The sequence below is a fragment of the Denticeps clupeoides genome, chromosome 16 (assembly GCF_900700375.1).
Source record: "Denticeps clupeoides chromosome 16, fDenClu1.1, whole genome shotgun sequence".
Classification (NCBI taxonomy): domain Eukaryota; kingdom Metazoa; phylum Chordata; class Actinopteri; order Clupeiformes; family Denticipitidae; genus Denticeps; species Denticeps clupeoides.
This window is the reverse complement of record NC_041722.1, coordinates 20,111,354-20,132,988: the sequence shown is the minus strand read 5'-3', so window position 1 is coordinate 20,132,988 and position 21,635 is coordinate 20,111,354. Positions and strand designations below refer to the sequence as shown.

Genomic DNA, 21,635 nt, shown 5'->3' with positions numbered 1-21,635 from the left:
GATATTCAGACACCATTCAATGCTCCAATGTGGGTCTGAATGGACTTAGTGGTTAAGCGAAAAGCATTAGAATTGTTATATCATCTGCGTCTTCATTCATATGCTTGTCTTATTGGGAAAAACACTTATAATATAAAACAATAACTAAAAAAGCATCTAGCTGGTTTCATACAGGGTTTCTTACTTTATCTATTTTTTGTGGCACGTGCCTAGAACTTGTCTTCCAGGGTTTAGTGCAGTTCTGTTTTAGTTCGGTTCAAAATTGCTCGAATGGCCTGGTGGTCCATTCTGGTGACCTGGGCCTGGACAGGGGTCAGCCACATTCAGGTTCAAGCTCAGTTATAAACGTCCAGGCTTATTGTGGGACATTTGCTATTATAAGTATGGCAGAAAGCAGCTAAATAAGTTTTTGGTGTTATGTGTGTATGTTTTCCCTCTAACAGAATTCATCTTTTTCTCTCTTTCCCACCATGCATCTGGACCAAATGACGTACATCTGACAGGTAAGCAGCAAGTTTTTTTCTTTTTTTACCTTGAAATAATTCAGGATCACATAGAAATGAATGAGAAGAAATCCAGGCCTCGGCAGGAGAATGTAACTTTGAGAGTCTGAACACTGTTATCGTGGCCTTGACTCCTCTCTGAATGAAACGGCTGAAAGCGTGACCGGATTCGCTGTGTTATTCCAATGTGATTTTCTGTGTTTGCGTCAGGTTTAGAAAGTCATGATCGCTCTGCGCTGACGTTCTTAACACACTAAACATATAATAAAAAGTAGCTGTGAAAGAAGAACGTTCTTCTGGTGGTGAGATGGATACACACAGTGCCCACCTAACGGCAGAGATTATTTGAAATCTTCTGAAGCTCTTTGCTTGTGGAAATGGAGAGAAATGCATAAGAAATTGGAATAATAGATCCCACTGTATCCCAGCATGTTTGAAGACATCAAGGCAATTACTTCACTTCCCCTGGAGAAATCCCGCTTGTTTGAAGAGGACACTGCTTCTGCATTGTGGCATCATCTTGTATTTGTACTTCTTTTTTTCGGCACCAGATGGAAATGCATAAATTCAGCAAGCAGCACTGGTAAATAAGACAGAAAAAATGCATTCTCTGCAAAAAAACGAGACGCTATCAGCACAGCAGTGAATGCAATGAAAGTAACCATGCATATATCTGATTAATAAAACAGCGCCTTGCCTCCGACATTATTCAGCTCTGCAAGGGCTATGCAAGTTTATACATCTCAATAATGTGCAGTCATAAAGCGCAGTGCCGCAGGAATAGACCATTATTTGTTCTGATGAGACTGCCGGACACCCAAATGTAAATAGGAAATGGTATCATGCCTGATTGGAGCTCCAGTCAGTCTCGGCTGCAGCCCTGCTCCAGGTTTGGGGGAGTTTGGCCATCCCGGCCGGTATAATTGCGAGCAACACAGCGAGATCGTCGCTACAAAACATGGCCGCGCAGCCCCACTCCCAGAGGAGATTTATCGGGGTCAGCCTCCCACAGTTCTTAGGATGATCAGCATCTTCGTCCTGGTTACAGTCGCCTTCAAGGTCAGCATGCAGATGGAAGGTGGATTATAGTTGTAAATCTTGGCCCGGGCCAAGGTTGAGTTCAGGCTCAATTTCGATCGTTTTTGTCAGGTCAGGTTGGCATGGGTGGGGTCGCGCTCGTTCTGTAGTAACTATCCTTTCCATATGATCCAGGGCTTGTAAATTTATTTCAGTGATTAGTAAAAGTGTTTTGCATGTTGTAAAATTGTTTTATTAAATATAATTCTTTTAATGAAATGTTTTTAATGAATTTGTTTTGGCCACCGTCGTCAAGTGATGTGAAAATGGATGCTGAGGAGGTGAAACGGAGGCTTTTAAAAAGCTGCTCAGGTTGGGCTGGGTTGTTAGACCCGATTATAGGTCTAAGGTGGATGCTGTGTTTGTGTTCACGGCTCAATGGCAGGTGACAAGGCAGCGTCTTTGTGAGCCATTACATGCATGGGAATCTTTGAAATGATGACATGCAGTCTGAGGGAGTGGCCGTTTCAGGTTCCATTGGTAGTTGACAATGAGATGCGGCATGAAACATTTATGTGCTGTTATACCATCTTCAAACAGAACCTCTGCAGCAGCTGTAATGTGTCTCTGTGGTGCTGTTTTGATACGGACTAGAACAAGACCATGTTCTTCGTTGTTGTCTCTAACAGTTTTCGTACTTCTGTTCAACGATTTTTGGCCTCATTTCTCTAACCAGGGACCAGTGAGGAACAACCTGAGCCTAGCCATGACCTTGTGAAACAATAGAGGAAATATGGAAATGAATAAACATATGTTCTGCAGAACCTTTCCAAGAGTTCAGGGGCTTAGGCAGACTGATCTCATTCTTCAAAAGGATACGTACTGTGGTCTCGAACAAACCCTTCGCAGGCCTGGATTAGGTGCGGGAACATCACAAGCTGTCGCCCGGGTCATTCCTCAGCCGAGATGCTTTCAACAAATCGTTAGTTACGTAGACATGGCCGCACGGAAAGTTAAAAAATGAGCTTAAGCTCCAACAGTGTGGTTTGGTTTAGAATCGAACTGAATTATGAATTCATTTTTAAGTGTTGTCTACATGGATAACTGTTATCTTGTACTGTATGTAGCCCAGTTTGTCAATGTTGCACACGGTTATTTTACGTCAGGATGTAACGTTGTTTAAATGTCACATGTAGCGGCAGCTTCCGGGGAAACGCTGTTTCGTTGGCAATAAAGCTCAACTTGAAGACGCTTCCAGCTGACCCGGCCACGCTGCTCCAGGCTTTTACATCAATATTAGGTTTTGCCTTGATGAACTCAAACCGAATGCTGAAATGAATCTTTTTCTGTCATTGATTCAGTTCAAGAATCAAAGTGAATGCACCATAATTAATCGAGAAAAGTTACATGCGAATGACATGATTTAGTTTGTTTTCAATAAACCACCAGTGCAGTTTGTGATGAGATTAACATTTGACGGCGACTTCAGCCAAATGTGAAAAAATAAAATGATATTATATAATGGTACAGGACTGAATTGGGAATTGTAATCTATCCATTTGCCCCAACTTTGGGTTTAAGATGCAGCAACAAGAGCAACTTTTATGGCACCTTTTTCTAAGAGGATTGATTTGCGGCGAGAAAGTGAGAGTAGATGTGAAGTGATACAGTGGATATTGTATTCCTTTATGGTTCTGCTGGCGTTGATTAGTTCCCATCAACATAATCCCCCCATGGAGAGGCCTGGCTAACACTCCGAACGCATCGCATCTCATATCACTTCCCAATTAGCGGCAGACCGAATCCCTTCTGTTTTAGATTGGGGGCTGCATTCATCCAAAGAACTATTCTTCTTCTACTCTCCGTCCGATCCCATTTATTTGTGCTCTTGCATGTAATGTATGAGAAGCTTGTAGACCTGTGGACTCATTAATAGGAAAAGCTCTCAGGGTGACTTAAGGAGTTGACTAATTAAAAGAAAGAATGCAATGAATGCATACTGGCTTCTTTCTGAGTTAGCACCGCGCCCCCACAGTATTAGTTTTCTGCTGGTGATTGATGCTTTCATGCACTGAAGAACATCAGGCACCACCGGTAATGCTGAAAGTCTGCAGAGTCGAGCACAGCAGGTCCTCTCAGGAATATTGCCCCGCCCGTTCGAGAGAGCATTGTTAAATCACGCCGTGCTTGCAGGACGCGGCACGGGTGTGTTTTTCGCTGTTTTATCAGACATCTCTCTCGCGATGTGGCAACAGCTCAGTGGTGGCCTGTCAGATGAAACGAAACTCAAGGCATCCCTTGAGAGGCTAATTTGCCATATAAATAATAAAAAAACACACACACACACACACAACAAAGATCTGCAGAGGATTTCTGGAGCGTGTTGCTCTATTTTTGTCGTCTTGCGCAGACAAGATTTTTATTTTGGGAGATTTCACACTCACACGCTGCAAATACACACACACTAACACCCACATCCACGAAAATGTAATAAGTGTTATATCGATCTAATAATATTTCTCCAAGTCAGGACAAGTAGTTTATAGATGTTGGCTTAATAACATGTACATTTTATCTCTTATGGTGAATTTGATTGTCCCCCAGCCGCCAGACGCATGCGGGGCAGGTTAACTGCGGCAAAATCAACTAAAAAGTTCCTGGGAACCCGTGGCTGAGCTCCGGTTTGATGCAGCAACCGGTCAGCCCGCCTCAGGCCACAACCCAGCGGCCCGCCTCACAAACTGGAACCCCCACACCAACCTGCCTGAGGGCAGCGCTGAAGGTCACTAGCCACCGGTGATCAGCGGAATTGAGTCTTTATCCCACAGATACATGGGAAAAAGCAGACCTCGGTGACACATTTACTACATGATGCAACCAAATGTAAAACTGTCACCTCAGAAAAAAAAAAAAAGTTCCTTTTTTTGCTCCAGTCAGTAAGACAAAGACATATTTCCCAGCAGCTATATAAAATGCGGCGTGCAGGGTTCAAGCAATGTCACACTCACAAGTCCCCCATCTGGACGCTTGAACTGAAGCGTGAATTATGAACGTGGGCGTGGCCACATTCGTGTACAAGGGGTATGAGGGGTGTTGAGCATTGAGGGGAATGGAGGGGAAACGGAGGAGATGGATGCCGCGTTACGCCTGGGCGTGTCACGTATTGACAGGAGGGGTTTAAATCATCCAGAATGAGGAAGTAGGATGTGTGAGAGCTGTCGATCATGCCTACAGGCTCCTCCCCTTTTATAAAAACATCATTAAGGTGCTAAAGCACTAGCAACCGGAAAAAAAAAAGACCAAAAAAAACATAAAGATGCTCTACCATGAGGGAAGTGGTACAATCAGTTGTAAATCTTAAGGTGGATCTTATCATGATGCATCTGCTGTGTAGGACTCTTTGTTTGATTAATGTCTCCTTGCGGCTTCTGCGCTCAGATGCTTAGCAACCATGCGGCTGGTGGACGGAATTCGTCCAACCAGCAGCAGCAGCAGCGCTGACATTTGCTGGTAACTACCGGTGCCTTTGGAGGATAGAAAGCACCGTGAGAGGATCTGGAAAAGATTCTAAATGGGTGGGTGGGGGGTGGAAAACACTTTATATGCAAAGGAGGGCTTTAAAAATGGCCTTAAAAGATCGGCCGTGTCAGTGGAAGAGATCTGCTGTTCACATTGTTCATTAATCTCTGCTGTCATTGCAGACGAGTTTTCGTCTCTTTCTTACGTTCATGCGCGCGTCTCTGCTTTAAAGCCTCCTCAACTGATTGACGATCAGCCAGATTTCAACACATATGATGGCAATATACGATGATAATTAAGATTACTGGTGAGGTGAAAATGTGTGGCCTTGATAAACCTACTTGAATGAAATGAATTAAAATGGTTTAAATGTAGTAAAAATGAGACGGGCATCACGCGAGTCGAGGCTTCAAGGAGAGGAGACGGGGTGAGTCTGGAGCCGGCGCTTCATTCGTCATCCAGCGCCTCTGTGGTTCCTGATTAAACGAGGGGAATTAATAACAGGTGTCTGGCGGGGGGGGGGGGGGGGGGGGGGTCCTCCTCGCCGGGGACGGCCAATCTGCGGCTCGGCGAGACCTTGGCCTGTCGCGCTCGCCGCCCCTGTGATGCATCGCGTGCTTTATGCAGCTTCTGGGCCGCAGAGCGTGCCGCTGGCTTTCCCCATCAATCTGTCTTTGCGCGCAAAAACAAAACCCGTCTTTTTATGGCCGCGCCAGGACAGTGTCCCCGGCGTGACGTTTAAAAAGGTCCTGCGGTAAATATGATTAAACGCGTGAGGCGTGACTGGCACGTCCGGGAAGAGGAATCAATTTCGTTCGCCTCAACGGGAACTCGGCTCCATATTAAACCCCACAAATGAGCAAAGGACAACACAGCAGCGTCAGTCTCCGTCATGCGGGGGGACGATGTCTCTGGGCACCGTCCCCGCCCTGCAGGCATCTCTGATTGCCCCTAACGCGGTTACCCGTAATGGCGACCTGTCCTTTGAGAAGGCCGCTCCGGCCAAAATTATATTTGAAATCCATTAAAAAGTGCTACTCCGGATCGGCGAGACCTTTTCCGTGCGGCTGGAGTGGAGGCCGCGGGGTAATTGAATCTGAAGCCGGGGGGAGGAAATGGATCGGCCCGCGAGCTAATTCCTCGGCGCGAGGCGGAATACGGTTAGGGTCTGAGTAATGCCTCGTCGCCGGCTGATGGGAGCCGGCCCGAAGCGGCCGCTCGGTGGGGCCACACCGGCAGATTGCATGGAACGCATTACGGATAGAGTGACAGATAAATAGTAATTACCGAATTAGGGTCTATTTTTAGCGCGGCACGCCGGCGCAGCCTCGCCATGGAAGCCTGAGAGGATAATTACAGTCGCAGGAGAGACGCTGAGCCATCGGCGCAGTCACAGACGAGGCTGAAAGCTGCTATTATTAATAAGCCACTCATCACATGTAAATGATATGGCATTCGGAATACGCCGATAGTCCACCTATGACCTCAAAACACCGCTAACGTAAGTCGGGCGATTAATTATATATATATATATATATATATATATATATATACGACCTACGTTTACAGTACAGTACAGTAATAAATCATATGGGGTCCTGGGCTGCGTCAGGGGCGCAATGGGTTCCAGATCCACCACGAGGGGAACCGGGTGGTCGGGTTCTGCGTTGGGTTCTGGTTCTGGTGGTTGGAGCGATCCAGTGCAGGGATCCGTCTCGGCGGGACCCGCCGGCGTCACTCCCTCTATTTAAAGGCATCCGTCACTCCGGCGCGCGGGCGACAGCTCGATACCTGATCAATCGCCGCACCAATTTACCAATTAGTCTCATTATTCTCTAGAAATAGACACGCCCCTCGCCGGGCCGGGACTCGGGCTCGTTCCGCTAACGGGAATAGAAGCTGCCGGCGGATAAAATGCGGCCTGGAAATGTTTGATCAACTCGGATGTAGATGAGAGGCCGTTTCATTTCGTACCGGAACCAACGTGTAATGCACTCTCGCTTCGCTGACAAATCGGCCGCCGTGAATGATGGCAAAATATTAAAGAGGCGTTTGGAGGCCGCTGCATTTCGGCGAATCGCCGCGCGGCGGAGGCCTGGGAGCCCATCAGGGCGGCGGCTTCCTCAGGTGACCGGAGTGCGGGAGTTAACATTTCAAGGCGCCCTCCATTATTCATGGTAAATGGGAAAGACGCGTAATGAGCCGACCGCGGCTGCCTGCGCCGCTTAGCTCCTCCAGGCCGCGGCGTTCCGTGAAAATTGCTCCAACCGCTCTGGCTCTTTCCTTCCTTCACCCTTTTTGCCTCGTTATTCGCCGCTTTGGCCGTCTGTGGCGAGAAAAGGGACGTAAACAGGCCGTTTGTTCCTGCGCGGCCGTCGAGCTTCAGAGAAACGGCGACACCGCCATGATTCGCCATATTCCAGCATCGTGTGGTGGTTTTGGATGTATCTTTGTTAAACAGGGTTTGTGGAGTCCATTAAGAAGCTCGCGTGATCCGACGAGTCAGGGAACCTCCGAGAACTGCAAGCCCAGAGGCACTGAAGTCAGAATATGAAAATCGGTGCACATTTATTACACAATGCAATTGATAAAACAAGCTTATGATATTTATTGCATTTATTTTTAACCTTTGTATTGAATACTGCAGCATTCTCCATTCTACCAGACGCTGTATAGTCAACAAAAAAGGGGAAAAATAAAAAAGAACCACCGCCCGCCACCGGGGGCGCCAGACCAGTGCTCATTTCACCGCAGCGGTGATGCAGGATGCATGTTTTTGTCAGATGAAATTAGAGCATTTCCCTTTAGATCTATGTTCATCTAAAAGGTTTAAAGCGGTTTCTATTGTAGCATCCCATAATACATCTGACTGGAGGTCAATATCCATAAAAGGATTATCAGGCATATTTTACAGCATAAAAAGATGAACAGACTTTCTCAAGGGCAGAATTGAGTCTTACATTCATCTCCATTTGTGCAAGAAAAAAAAAATCCCCCTTCCCCTCAGAGGAAGTCCGGCACATTTCAGGATCCTCGCCTTTGGCTGGAGAAGGCGAAAGCTATTAAAGTTAATCCATTTCCAGCCGGGCGCGGATTATAATTCAGGCCCCGTTCTTACTGTACATCAGATCACGAAGTGCGCTGGAAAGGAGCGGAGGATGCTGGGAGGTCCGCTGGGACGCCTTCGCCTTTCCGAACTCGATATTAATATTCTTTTCCTGCTTATTCCGGGAATATGTGTATGTTGGAATATTCCCATGCAGCCTGCGCTGTTGCTTGTGGAAATGCACCGAGGGTTTGCCTTGCGATGACTAAGCGGAACGTCCAGCATGACCGAGGCAGCGGAGAAATTGATCGCGATTGACATCAAACTCATTATACAAGCCGGCATTGTCCTCTGGTGGGTTTATCAGCCCTTTTTTATTGAGTTTAAGGGTCAGGAGGCAAGAAAACAGCGGGCAGCTGGTAATTCAGTCTGGAGTAACCGAGGACGACGGCCTGGGAAAACATGCATCTTTTCCAGCGACAGCGCAGTAAATCTGCATCTATCGGCCCCAAAAAAACAAACTCGCTCTGATTGTAATTGATTTTTCCCTCCCGCGCACGGACTGATTAATTCTCCCGGGCAGGGAAACTGTAACTCGAAGGTTCTGAGGAGACAGAGGGACCGAAGTGGGACCTCAGAATCCTGCTCTGGCAACCTTGGCTCTCATTCAGAGAAGCTCCAACTTCGGTCTCGGCCCTGCAAAATGATTAAAGGTGCTGAATTTTGTCTAGTCATTTGCAACAACGTGATCCTTTTATGTCATCTTGAAGTGAAGTGAAGTGATTGTCACATGTGATACACAGCAGCACAGCACACGGTGCACACTGTGAAATTTGGCCTCTGCATTTAACCATCACCCTGAGTGAGCAGTGGGCAGCCATGACCGGCGCCCGGGGAGCAGTGTGTGGGGACGGTGCTTTGCTCAGTGACACCTCAGTGGTACCTTGGCGGGTCGGGATTCGAACCGACAACCTTCTGATTACGGCGCCGCTTCCTTAACCGCTAGGCCACCACTGCCCCATCTTTTATGAAGCTTTTCAATTACGATATACAATTCTTACCTTAGCCAGGAAAAACACCCAAGTTGAAATGATTATTAATTTAATGCTTTACACAGGCTTCTACACATAAAATAAACTATTAAAATATTGTTTAATAGTTTATGCTTATTTCAAAGATTATGTATTTTGAGCTGACACACCTACAGGGAAAAGGAAAATGAAGCCATGTGGAGGTGTGAGCTGGCCACTGAAATATAAAGGTCACCAGAAGGTCGTACCTTCCTGCTTTACCCAGATGCACCAAGGCGGGGCTCTTGTAGGATCGGTGTCCACTAGGCACCAGATGTCAGTCCGGCGCACGCCGCCGCAGCTCCGATCGGGCCGCTCTGGCCATCTGCTTCGTGCACAGTCGTCAATATTTATCCTTCGGGACACACCCTGCCAAGCGGCTCCCGGGTAAAAAAGCGCGTATCCCCGGAAACCCGAGTCGGGCGAGAGCTCATCAAGTTGCATCTAAATCGGTCCCCGACTCTGGCGCAATGAGTCAGCGCTGATTCACGGGCAAAATGTCCGTCCCCGTCTGCATCGTTACAGAACCTGAGCGGTTCTACCTCACTAATGACCGTCTGTGTCCCTGCTTCTACGTCTCTGGACGAGATGCTGGATGAATTCGCCTGCGCTTGCCGGTTACGGAACTCTTTGCCCGTCTTCGCACAACCCCGTGGAGGTGAAAATTGCCTTCTGTGCCGTCGCTGTTATTCAGATGCGATTTCTCCCACGACTTACAAGAGACACTTTAATGGCACATCAGTCGAGTTTACGTTACAGCAAAGATGCGTTTATTGCTGTAGGTCATTCCCACTGATCTCTGCATCTACATGTTGTTTTCACCCCCACATTGAGGGAAGTGAGTGAAAGTGAAGTGATTGTCACATGTGATACACAGCAGCACAGCACACGGTGCACACAGTGAAATGTGTCCTCTGCATTTAACCATCACCCTTGAAGAGACGTGGGCAGCCATGACAGGCGCCCGGGGAGCAGTGTGTGGGGACGGTGCTTTGCTCAGTGGCACCTCAGTGGTACCTTGGCAGATCGGGATTCGAACCGGCAACCTTCTGATTTAAAATGAGAACGTTTTGAGCTTGATTGAAACCCCGCAGCCCCGCCTCTCCACTGCGCCCTGCACCCTGGGCCGGTTCTGCTGGTGATGCACCTCGGCCTGCCGGCGACAGCTCCTGAGGAGCGCGGGAAGCCTCGCTTCAGACGGGCGTGCCGCTGCACGTGGATGCATATTCATACTCCGGCGCCGAGCTTGGCTCTCATCTCGGCAGCATGAAAGTGACTTTCTGCTCTCTGTGAACATTCCTGGTGCGCAGCGGGGGTTTTAAACAGCTGTAATGGCAGCAAAAAGCACCTCCCAAAAATGGGAAAAAGACAGAAAGAAAGTTCCATCTAAAGGTTTAAATTGCTGCCGCAGCAAAATCCGTGTCTTTGATCAAACTCTGAAGCACGTTTTTTACTAATGACCACCGTCTAATTAAGTTCCACCGTAAAAGTTAGTTGAAGAGATAAAAGGGAAGGTGGACCATGGAAGCGTTGTAGAAGCAGGAATATGACGTTTATGGCATCTGATATCATGTTAAAATATGAACACCACGGGCCAGGATCAGGAACCCTTCAGAAGAACCACTGTGATGTAGGATTGTAATCAGGAGGCCTGAGAATTGCAAATCAAACTAACATTTCAGTAAAAAATTCCCATTTAAAAACACAAATTTACAAAATGCGAAACACTTTTACCATCACGAAACAATTTCACAAGCAGCGAATCGTACAGAAAGGATAGGTAATAGTAATTTACCATGTAAACTCGACTCGACGGGTCAGGCTTGGGCCAAGATTTACAGCTTTATTGTGATGTATGTCAGTCAGAGAAAACGCTAATACGTGTTAAGAAACCCGTATGTGTTTTATTTATTTATTTCCCACTCGGTGTAAAACCAGTCTCGGTGTAAACCAGTCAGTGCGCAACCCTCCACCAGTACAGATCTACTCTCTACTTAAACGATGGGTAAAGGAAGAAGATTCTGCAGAAGAGACAATGATCTCGCAGCTCGACCAGAATTGTTCTGTGATGGTGTCTGTTTTAGAGTGGGGGTCTCTGCATGTTTCTTTCAGGTCTTGTGAAAATCACATTTACCAAATTAATTGCCATTACCACAGACATTTTTGTTCTGCCTTTACTTTAAAACAAGGTGCACATTTAAAAGGTTTTTATCATTTAATGCAAAGGCCTGGAAGCACCCAACACAAAGCAGAACCTCTACAAAGTAGAGTAGAGGTATGCTTATACCATACATCTGCTATAACTAAAATCATTCATTCGTTTGTTAATAAAAATCAGAGTAATAAGTTCTCAGGCTGAAGACTTACAGAGGTAAACACAAACAGGGTCATAAGCAGGACGATACAAGGCACAGCTGACCACGGTCAAGGTCAAAGGGTCATGGGGCAGGAGCACCAGCCCAACAGGGTGTGGCCAGACTGAATACAGGCATCTGGTCTGCAGATCGGAATCAACATGCAACCAAATAAATTATACGAAACATTAATATCAAGAAAATAATGCTAAATGATGATGTTTCTTTATACTTTACAGTCCCCAATAAGGCATTTCCTTTTACTCGGGCTGATGCAATAAGCTGAAGGGAATTAAACCGAACTGGTTACAGTCTGGAGCCCCCAATTAAAAACTGCGCTAACGGGGTTTTCTGCCAGCGTGGCTGATTGTTTGTGATGAGCGAGCATTTCTGCCGTTTCGCTGCGACAGGGGAGGGCCGAGAGAAACAGATGTTGTTTACAGGGGCTCTGTTGGTAAAGGCTCTCTCTTCAGTTTGAGATGAAGATCATCCATTATCGCCCGTCCTCTGACTCCCCTGACTGCGTCCTCCGTGCCCACCATCAGGAAGTAGAAGGTGACTCGGGAGGAGATATGAAATATTTCACACGTGCTTTTTGTCTAGTGGTCGCCAGAAAGGGGGAATCTCTGCGCTGTTCGCCTCCACGGTCCCACTAAGGACAAAAAGATGTGTGACGAGTGGCTCTGCGATCAATCCACGACAGGAACTTCCCAGCACTCCTCTCGCAAAGGCCGCATGAATCACGGCGTGCAGAACGTGCCCCAATTAGCCCTTCACCATTCATCATCTACATATCATAACCAACATTCGGTCTCTGCAACAATATTGCATGAATTATCCAATTGGTGGGAAATCATCCGGACAGTGCACAAGAAATCCTTCTCGTAACAAGCTGTGCACTCGGCAGACTTGAAAAAGGAGCCAGAAGGGTTTAAAAAACAGATTCGCAGCCTCCCTCTTTTATCTTTTTCTCTTTATTTATGTTGAAGCCTCAGTTTATTACAACGTGTCCACCACAAGGGGGCAACACAAAATCTACAGGCCGTATTGTCTGCTGTGCACCATGGACTTCCCTCGTCACATTTTGAGTTAAGAGGATCGTGAACACTCCTCTCACGGTATTGCATTTTTGGCTTTTCCACTCCGCGACTCTACTGCTCCGTCTTATAATCGATAAGCACTTTTTTTTTTATTCCTAAACGATTTTATTTATATAGAAAAATTAGCTGATACGTAATAACAGCTTTCGTCCATCGTAAGTCTCCTGAACACTGTTAACACGGTTTCAAAATACACTGGCATCTTCGGAGGAACCAGATTTTCACACGAACAAGCGTGAAAAGGTAAAAAAAAAAAGGAATAAAAACTCAACACTGATGCCACAGCACAAACAGACGCAGTGTTGGGTTGTTAAATGAATTAGTACGGACGCTTGAAGGGTTTGGATTTATTATTTTTTTGCCATAACTTGCCCTGTTCTCTCGTTCTCAGAGAACGTCCACCGCACCAAAAAACAATTTCTCCGAAAAACAAAAAAAAAGAGGCGACGCACCTTGATCAAAGCGGCAAGCTCCTCCGCCGCTCCACCCTAATTGTTCCATCAGCGGCCCGTCGGGGGTCCTACAGCCCAGAAGCTGCTGGGGGGGTTGTTGTGAACAATCGGCAGCGTTCAGCTGAGGAAAACAAGGTGTGTGTGTGTGTGTCTGTACTAAATTAGTTTAAGGTCAAGACCACTGCAGGGCCTTGAGAGAACAGCCTGCGAGCGAACGGGGGGCTTTATCCAGCGTGGTTTTAGAAAATCGATATTGTGCACGTTGGAGGGGGAGGCCGGCTGGGATATTTTTACCTGGAAAACGACACCGGAGCGCTGCACCCTCACCATCCCTGTGGGGAATGGGGGTCTTTATTTCCCACGGACACACGGCGAGTTCCCATGAGTGACCGGCTCTGATCGGCTGCGCGGCGAATGAGTTTTTCACGCGCTCGGCGAGGCCAATCCCAAACTGTGATATTACCATCATGCGGTGCGGAAGACTGCATAATCAATTAGGCACGCAGCAAATTGCATGGTGATTTTCCGAGAAACTCCGGCCTGGCGTTGAGCATCAGATGGGCCCTGACCCACACCATTTCCTTGCTCTATATACAGTAGAGGCCAAAAGTTAGGACACCTTCTCATTCAGTATGTTTTCTTTATCTTCATGACCATTTACGTTGGTAGATTCTCACTGAAGGCATCAAAACTATGAATGAACATGTGGAGTTCTGTACTTAACAAAAAAAGGTGAAATAAGTGAAAACATGTTTTATATTCTAGTTTCTTTGCTCTGGTTACTGCTTTACACACTCTTGGCATTCTCTCGATGAGCTTCAAGAGGTCGTCACCTGAAATGCTTCTCCAACAGTCTTGAAGGAGTTCCCAGAGGTGTTTAGCACTTGTTGGGGTCCAGCTCACCCCAAACCATCTGGATTGGGTTCAGGTCCGGTGACTGTGGAGGCCAGGTCTCCACTTTTTGTTAAGTACAGAACTCCACATGTGTTCATTCATAGTTTTGATGCCTTCAGTGAGAATCTACCAACGTAAATGGGCCCTATATAAACGCTTGTGGCATTGGAAATACAGGCAAATGCTAAGGTTATCCATCCAGGTGGTGCCACAAATGGAGAAAAGTTGGTATTAATGTGTCTTGCTATGAAAAGGTCAAGTACACATGAATTTACCTGCAAAGCCTATTAAGTAATAGTAGTAATAATAATTATATTCCACATCGGCAAGCCGACAGGGCCTATAATCGGCAGGTTCACGACGCCGTGCTTGTTGCAAGAAAAAAAAGTGTAAAAAATGACATTCAAGCCTCCACAACGCTGTTTTTTTTTTAACGCTGCTTAGTTGTAAAATGCCCTTCGGTGTTCGTGTGCAAGCACCGTAAAAAGTGGTGTTGAGGGCGTATCCAGAACGGCGTTTTTTTATCGCCGCTTGCACCCTGTGTCACGCCGTTCTCGTGGCGCCGCCTAAAACCTTGCTTAGGGCTCCCAGTTTGTAGAATATTTTTTATCTTGGCCGGTATTAAAAGGGTGACCACAGACGTGGTTAATTGGTCAGAATTGCGCCCGAAACCCCAACGACCGGTGAAGAGTTTCTTTTTGTGTGTTCCCACCGCGGTGCTGCAGCCGCCGGCAGGGAGAGAGTCGCCCAGACGTTTATTTCAACAGATTAATTCCTTCATGCTGTATTATTCATCAGACTCTCCTCCAAGCCGACTCAGTCTTGCTTATAATATTGCTTGTCGGTCCCTTCAATTGACTGGAGCACGACTAAATTGTCATGAATAATACAGCGGGCGGGTAAATAAAACGGCAGGCCGCGGCGTTCGGCGTTGGGCGCACCGCGTTGTCACGCCCCGTCCCCGTCCCTCGCAGGTGGAGGAGAGCAGACGGGCTGCGCGTTATTTAACTCCTCGGGACCGGGCCCGCGTCCAGCGCGGACGAGAACAGAAGGCGCGGTGCAGCATGGTGGACCGGGTGCAGGGGCGCGGTGGACTGGCAGCAGCCGCCATCACCATCGTCGGACGTCACCACTGCCGTCACAATAATGTCACAGTTTTATAATTAACGTCTAACGTGTGTGATCATGTGACATGATTATGACTCCATAGTCAGGTAGGAGGCTGTTTATATAGGGTGCTAGTAGCTTAGCGGGTACCACACTCGCCTGTGAACCAGAAGACCCGGGTTCGAACCCCACTTACTACCATCGTGTCCCTGAGCAAGACACTTAACCCTGAGTGTCCCATGGGGGGGGACTGTCCCTGTAACTCCTGATTGAAAGTCACCCTGGATAAGGGCGTCTGGTAAACGCTGTAAATGTACAAGCACAAGAGGGACCATCTACAAACTGCAAGCTGATCTTACGCAGGTTTTTTTTGTCTTTAAGGAGTAAAATGGAAGCATGTGACCATGGTGGTGTCCACCCAATTAAAATATACAATACATTTATTTTCCTCAAAAGCCAGCTCTGGGTGCAGGCCTGCTTCAGTTTGATGTAGGGCCCTCCAGGTCTCTTGAAGCGTCTCTGGTTAAGTGTCTACAAGATGGACGGGATATCTGGGACATAATGTTGTCAATAAGGTGCCACTTAAACGTATTGATATTCCAGGCGGATATGGAATACAGGTCGTGGATGGAATGGGATTAAAAACAAGCGGCGGGCTCCTGACTCAACACTCACCTTGTCGCTCCGCACCCCGGCGCAAGGGCGCTGGAGGTGTGACAAGCTGACAGAGTAATGAGTAGCAGTGACAGCCCCGTCCCGGCCGCCACCTTGTCCTCTTCAGACGCCGAAGCCTCGCCAGAAAGGGTCACCCAGGTGCCAGATTGACAGATGCCACGGATCCGTGCGTTTCCCCCCGCGGCCACGCCCACCTGCCCCTGATGTGATAAGTAACAGCGGCAGTGGTGGGTGGTCAGGATGAGGGCCACATGTCTACACCAATATGCACATTTTCATTCTGAAAATATACAACTTCATATTATCCAGAATACAAATTAATTTATTGAAACATAACACAACATAGAACTAAAACTGGGAATAGAAAATTGACTCTAGATTCATTTACAAACAGTCAGGAATAAAATGGTCAAGTTAAAATTCCAACGCGTGCATTTTTACACTTTTTAATAAAGACACTTTCTGACGAACTGTCACTTGCAGGACGGAATTTGCATTAAAAATAATATATTGGGAAAGCAGGTACAATGATTTAAAAAAAAAAAAAACTGTGACACCTTGCTCATTAAAAATCTCACCCCATAATCATTTTCATGTAATAATTTTTTAATAAAATTATTACATGAGTGAGCTCAACCCTCTAAACCGCATCACGAGGCTTTGGCCACGTTATTTAGGCGAATAGCGCTTTCAACACGTTTTCTCGAAGGACAGCTCCTGTGGGGAAGTGCGGCTTCATTACGGCACCTCGGGAATGAACTCTGGACGATGACGAAGTGAGGAGGGTGTTTCATTAACAGCGCTGTGCAATCGACGCGATCCCAGTAGAATTCTCTCCAGCCACCGCTGCCAGAAGCAAAGTAGCAGCAAACCACATATACACACCCTTCATGCTCCCTGTTACCTGCTCCCTGCTGACAACATACACACGTTCATCTGCCACCCACCATTACTCCGCCCACTCATGGGTTGCAGTGTTGCCCCTCCATTAATGGACTGGCTGCTGCGGCGCAATGTTGGATCTACCCGGACGCAGCGGGCTGCTTCACTGGCCGCCTTATTGGCCCCACGGTGTCGGGAGCAGCATTTACTGGTCCACGGTGTAATCTAATGAGACTGGGGGGACTAACACGCCCTGAATGATAATGTTGCTGCCTAATGAAGCTCAGAGATCAGCCCAATAATATGGCAGGCACCGTATAAGAGGGGCGTGTTCACTAGTCAATAGTGTTGTCAGGTTCCCCATCAGAATGGCGGAATTAAAGCGCCTGATAACCTGCATGTTGGTGTTGGTAGTGGGCGTGGTCACATTGACTGGAATTAAAGGGCCTGATAACCTGCATGTTGATGTTGGTAGTGGGCGTGGTCACGATGACTGGAATTAAAGTGCCTGACAACCTGCATGTTGGTGTTGGTAGTGGGCGTGGTCACGTTTGCTTGAATTAAAGCGCCTGATAACCTGCATGTCGGTGTTGGTAGTGGGCGTGGTCACGTTCCCTGGAATTAAAGCGTCTGATAACCTGCATGTTGGTAGTGGGCGTGGTCATGTTGACTGGAATTAAAGTGCCTGATAACCTGCATGTTGATGTTGGTAGTGGGCGTGGTCACGATGACTGGAATTAAAGTGCCTGACAAGCTGCATGTTGGTGTTGGTAGTGGGCGTGGTCACGTTCACTGGAATTAAAGCGCCTGATAACCAGCATGTTGGTGTCGGTAGTGGGCATGGTCACATTGACTGGAATTAAAGCGCCTGATAACCTGCATGTTGGTGTCGGTAGTGGGCGTGGTCACGTTTGCTTGAATTAAAGTGCCTGATAACCTGCATGTTGGTGTTGGTAGTGGGTGTGGTCACATTGACTTAAAGCGCCTGATAACCAGCATGTTGGTGTTGGTAGTGGGTGTGGTCACATTGACTGGAATTAAAGGGCCTGATAACCTGCATGTTGGTGTTGGTAGTGGGTGTGGTCACATTGACTTAAAGCGCCTGATAACCAGCATGTTGGTGTTGGTATTGGGCGTGGTCACATTGACTGGAATTAAAGGGCCTGATAACCTGCATGTTGGTGTTGGTAGTGGGCGTGGTCACATTGACTGGAATTAAAGTGCCTGATAACCTGCATGTTGGTGTTGGTAGTGGGCGTGGTCACGTTCACTGGTATTAAAGCGCCTGATAACCTGCATGTTGGTAGTGGGCGTGGTCACGTTGACTGGAATTAAAGCGCCTGATAACCTGCATGTTGGTGTTGGTAGTGGGCGTGGTCACGTTCACTGGTATTAAAGCGCCTGATAACCTGCATGTTGGTAGTGGGCGTGGTCACGTTGACTGGAATTAAAGCGCCTGATAACCTGCATGTTGGTGTTGGTAGTGGGCGTGGTCACGTTGACTGGAATTAAAGTGCCTGATAACCAGCATGTTGGTGTTGGTAGTGGGCGTGGTCACGTTGACTGGAATTAAAGCGCCTGATAACCTGCATGTTGGTGTTGGTAGTGGGCGTGGTCACGTTGACTGGAATTAAAGCGCCTGATAACCTGCATGTTGGTGTTGGTAGTGGGCGTGGTCACGTTGACTGGAATTAAAGCGCCTGATAACCTGCATGTTGGTGTTGGTAGTGGGCGTGGTCACGTTGACTGGAATTAAAGCACCTGATAACCTGCATGTTGGTGTTGGTAGTGGGTGTGGTCACGTTGACTGGAATTAAAGCGCCTGATATCCTGCATATTGGTATCCGTAGTGGGCGTGGTCACGTTCACTGGAATTAAAGTGTATGAGTATAGAGAATGGAGGGAAACAGAGGAGAAAAAACGCTGCACTACAACTACGCGGGTGCCGTATTGAGAGATGGGGGTTAAATTGTCTCGAATCATGATGTGAGAGCTGCCAATCATGCATTCAGGCTCCTCCCCTTTTTAAACATTGTTTATAAAAACATTTCATTTTCTGGGGGCAAGAAATAATTGCACACCAACTTCCACACTCTTAAAAATCTTTCTGCATGTTGAAGATGTGCTGTAGGCATTTCTTGTGATGCCGTCCAGATAAGAGCAAGAACGTCTCCTTCTCTATAAGGGAGAAGGTTGGGAGCTGCAGTATATTAAACAGGAGGCGGGACGAAGCTGCCAGGACTCCATTGTTCTCCAGAGACGTGCTGCCATCTCCGCCCGTGTCCCTACTGAGCCGTTTAAATGATGTCAAAAGGATGAATGCGGGTCTCGTCCGCCGCGATAATGACCCTGACTCCGCACCTTGGCACATAGTCCCCAGTGCTGGAGTATGACATGGGACAACTAATTCAGTCTAGTCCTGTTCGCGCAATGTCCTAAACCTTGTGTGCAGAGGGTTTCAATGAAAAATTATACATCATTTTTCATAATACACACAGCACTTAACTAAACATGTTATTTGTCACCAACTAACTCTTAACTAAACATGTTATTTGTCACCATTACAACCAGCGTTTTGTTAATCAGAGCGCTATATATAAATTTTATTACTTAAAAATCTATCTAAAAAAAGTTTTTTTTACACAATATGACATTATTGATAATCAAGACATTTAATGCAGCAATGGCGACTTGGGATCCATGGCCATTGTAAAAAAAAAAAACAATAATAATTTAAATTTGGGTGGCAGTAGCCTAGTGGGTAACACACTCGCCTACGAACCAGAAGACCCGGGTTCGAATCCCACTTACTACCATTGTGTCCCTGAGCAAGACACTTAACCCTGAGTGTCTCCAGGGGGGACTGTCCCTGTAACTACTGATTGTAAGTCGCTCTGGATAAGGGCGTCTGGTAAATGCTGTAAATGTAAATTTATTGCTTACTGTTAATATGACCTAGTACCCTCAAAAATGTGTAACAAGTCGCTTGCTGATTGTAAATCCCGGTGTAGCAGCTGCACGTGCCACACGACGCCTTTATAAACCAGACAAGAGCGTAATATCAGGCAGATGTGTGTTTTCCAGACGTCACAATTCAAAGTCTTGAAGGACAATCTGCACCTGAGGCGTTGAAGGTGTGTGTGTGTGTGTGTGTCTGTGTTGGTTCAGCCCGCCTGCCCCGGCTGCTTTAATATTGATGCGGTGTGGCTGAGGGCCTGTCACACCGCATTGAGATAAACACAGACTCCCGCTCAGACACCCTTGGGGGCTATCTGCCATCTCCCGGCCCTGCCGAGATGAGACGCCTGGTCGCCGGGCCCGCTGCAGTGCCACCTTGGTTTTTCCGCCGCCTCGCGTCCACGAGGGACGCGGGCACACGCTCCTCAGGGACCATAGCAACAAGTCTCGACAAAGAGCAGGGATCGGCCGGCCTCGGTGCATTTCCTGGTATCCAGGGGTAACATACGGCTAAACAACCTAAAAATAATCTCTTCCCCCATGAAGAGCGCGTACTTTCCAATCGATCTGCATTAAACCGTCCTGCTCGTACGTCTCATTATCGGCATATTAAAGTAGACACCGTACAGCCGCAGAGCACGCGGTGCGGATTTTAATAACAATAACCGGACAGTTTTAATAAACTTTTATTCGTCGCGGCCCCTGAAGGTTCCATTCAATCAAAGAATTATTTATTGCTTTTCCTCCGCTCTGCTTTATGAGTGTTTCGCCGTGCCAGAAGAACCCGGCGGTGGCCTAGCGGTTAAGGAAACGGCCCCGTAATCAGAGGGTTGCCGGTTCGAATCCCGATTCGCCAAGGTGCCACTGAGCAAAGCACCGTCCCCACGCACTGCTCCCCGGGCGCCTGTCATGGTGCCCACTGCACACTCAGGGTGATGGTTAAATGCAGAGGACAAATCTCACTGTGTGCACCGTGTGCTGTGCTGCTGTGTATCAGAGGTCACTTCACTTTCTTGGCCACGGGAGCCACAGGCGGCGCTGTCCCCACCGACGGGAGGCCTCTCGGGCCTTTTTCACCTCGGCTAATACGGGTAATTTTCTCCCCGGGGGAGGCGGTGTCATCCATCTCCTGCTAACCGGGCAGAGGCGATTTATTGCACCGCGCGGCGAGGCGCGGCACCTACACGCGCGACCAATGCGGCGCCCAAATAAGATGGAGCGATCAGATTAGGCCCCGGTGTCAAATGAATTGCGCGCCGCGGCGGCGACGTGCCGTTATAAAACAATCTCTTCCTTTATCAGATCGGCCCGAGTCTCGGCGTGACGGGGAATAAACGAGTCCGACCGGCGGAAAGCTCCGGAACTCGCGCCTTCGTGCGGCCTGGGCCATTTCACGGCGTCGGCTTTTTAAAATGGAACCCAGCGCACGCTGGGAACTCCGCGATGCGCCGATACATACATACGCCGAGATGTTTGCTCCACTCGGCAACTCCATCTCATAATGGTAAATTATTTTAACCAAAGCTTTTAATTTCACGCCTTTTCAAGTGCGTTTTTCTCCGTCTGCGCAGCGCGTATTTCCGCTTGTCTGTGAAATTCATATCCTCGTATGAAATGTCTCATTTTCCGCATGGCAGCCATGTTGCCTCCGAATTTATGTTTCCTCCTCGGAAATGGAAATGTTTAGAACATTAATTCTCTAATGCGAGCGGCGGGGACGCGCCACGTCTCCGTTAATGTCCCGTAAAGGGAGACAATAGTTGTGTTCGCGCCGCGGACGCGAGGAGGGTGTCGGCGGACTGATGAAATATTGGATTCTTCCCCGGAAGAGATTACGGCCGCTATCTGCGGCGACTCCGACGCGCCGGGGCCCTAAATGAAATCGCTCGGAAATCCCTTCCTTCTGTTGACCCTTGAGATCTATCGATTTGACGGCCCACGCGGCCTCCTTTAATCGCTTAATCACGCTGTCCCGCTCCGAAGACGGCCGGTTGAATAAACGACGTGGGGACTGAGCGGGGGACGGGAAAGCCGCCGGTGTCGGGGAGAATTGATGGG

The 21,635-nt window shown here is 47.8% G+C and overlaps 1 protein-coding gene across 2 annotated transcripts in view; it reads left to right on the top strand.

Moving 5' to 3' along the window:
• chst8 (carbohydrate (N-acetylgalactosamine 4-0) sulfotransferase 8) overlaps window positions 1–21,635 on the top strand; it is a 96,810-nt gene that overhangs the window by 56,731 nt on the left and 18,444 nt on the right. Inside the window, exon 1 of one of the 2 annotated variants that reach the window (XM_028955895.1) lies at window positions 5,985–6,540. The exons of the other annotated variant lie outside the window; for it this stretch is intronic. The gene's annotated coding sequence lies outside the window, so the exon portion shown is untranslated. Of the gene's footprint in view, window positions 1–5,984; window positions 6,541–21,635 lie in introns of those variants that run through there. 2 annotated transcript variants of the gene reach the window in all.